Source organism: Myotis davidii, unplaced genomic scaffold (assembly GCF_000327345.1).
Source record: "Myotis davidii unplaced genomic scaffold, ASM32734v1 scaffold1286, whole genome shotgun sequence".
In the NCBI taxonomy this organism is placed as follows: Eukaryota; Metazoa; Chordata; class Mammalia; order Chiroptera; family Vespertilionidae; genus Myotis; species Myotis davidii.
The window spans coordinates 23,721-25,388 of NW_006296619.1; the positions used below are offsets into that span (position 1 = coordinate 23,721).

General features: G+C 49.3%; 1 protein-coding gene across 1 annotated transcript in view; it reads right to left on the reverse strand.

The window, feature by feature from the left end:
- LOC102771279 (proteoglycan 3) overlaps positions 1-1,668 on the reverse strand; it is a 24,004-nt gene that overhangs the window by 18,675 nt on the left and 3,661 nt on the right. The gene's annotated exons all lie outside the window — the stretch shown is intronic.

The window sequence follows — 1,668 nt, forward strand, 5'->3', positions numbered from 1 at the left end:
ATAATTCTCCTCCCTCTGGGAGCCCAGGCCAAGGCCATCTTATCACTCCCTGGTAGGAATACTCAGCTGCTCTCAAGAGCCAGCCTCACGATGAACTGTACACACACTATCCCTTGAACTGCCTTTTGTTACAGATGTGGAAACGGCACAGCAGAGAGTTTGAGCAAGTTGCCCAAGATCACACAGCAAGTCAGAGACAGGCCTAAGAGCAGGTCTTCCAGCTCCTTGTCCCCCCATGGCTGCCTGCCCTCTGCCTCCTCTCACTCACCTCCCTTCTCTACAGCCTGCCCCCCTGCCACCCTGTCTTCTTTGAACTCACACCCAGGCAAAGACATTCCAATGGCTTCAGTGACCACAGTCATGTCTGATTTACAACTGGAAATAACATTTTTGAAGGCCCACCACAGGCCAAACACTTTGCTACATGAAGGCTCTGACATCCATCACCCCACTTAATCTTTACAATCACCCTACAACATAAGTATTGCCGTCTCTTGTCTACACACCTACTACAGAAGCTCAGAGAGGTTCAATGACCTGCCCATACAACTAGACAGGAGTGGCACGTCTGACTCCCAGGTCCTCGCTTCTTTGATACCCCCAGACAGTCTGCATTACTCCCAGACAGTCCATCCAATGCTGCCAACGTGTTCAGCATCCATGAAACTCCGACTGTCTGGCATCTGTTTGCATTTACATCCAAAGGGGCTTCAAACTCTGCCTCTTGTCTCAAGGGTCAGTCTAGTCCCACATCAGGCAGAGGGTGGGTCTCAGTGCAGTGTGATGCAAATTAATGGCAAGTCCCAGAGTCTCAGTTTTCTCTCCAGGAAGCTGAGGTTATGACAGAACCTGCCTCTAATGAGATCAGCTCCAATAGTGCTCTCAGGACAGAGCTTGGATCTGGGGCTGTCTGGAAGCCAGGACTGGATCTGGGACCTGTGTCCACAGAAAAACTCTGGATTGCGCTCCCGCTCTGTGCTGGGGCGGTGAACAGAACTCCAGGGGTTCCACCCTAAACACAGAGCTTAGCTTCCCAGAGCTTAGCTAGCACCTTGTTGGGATGGGAAAGCCCATATTTGGGGATGTAAGGCCAGTCTTCTTATTTTGTTACTTTTACTTTTTTATTTTTAATCCTCACCCCAGGATAATTTTCCAGTGAGTTCTAGAGAGTGGAAGCAAGAGGGGGAGAGAGAGAGAAATATTGATGTGACACAAACAGATCCATTGGTTGACTGCCACACGTGGCCCAGGCCCAGGGACTCAGGAGGAGCTTGCAGCCTAGGAACCTGCCTTGATGAGAATGCAACCCAGGACACTTCAGTCCCCAGGCCAGTGCTCTATCCACTGAGCCAAAACAGCTAGGGCTGGTAATCCTCTTGATAGACCCCTTCCAAAGGAAGGTGTTCTCCCCTGGAACAATGCAGTCTTTGCTAGAACCTTCCTTCTGCTCCCTTTTGCCTATAAACGCCTTCCATTATTACAGCTTTTCAGACCTTCTTTCTATTTGCTGGATGGGATGCTGCCTGATTCATGAATTGATGAATAAAGCCAATTTCATCCTTAAATGTACTCAGTTAAATTTTTAACAGTCCTCCAGTTCTTGAATCAGTGATGTCACCCTCATTTAAGAAAGCTTCCCCACTCCCACCCCATCCCCCACTCAAGACT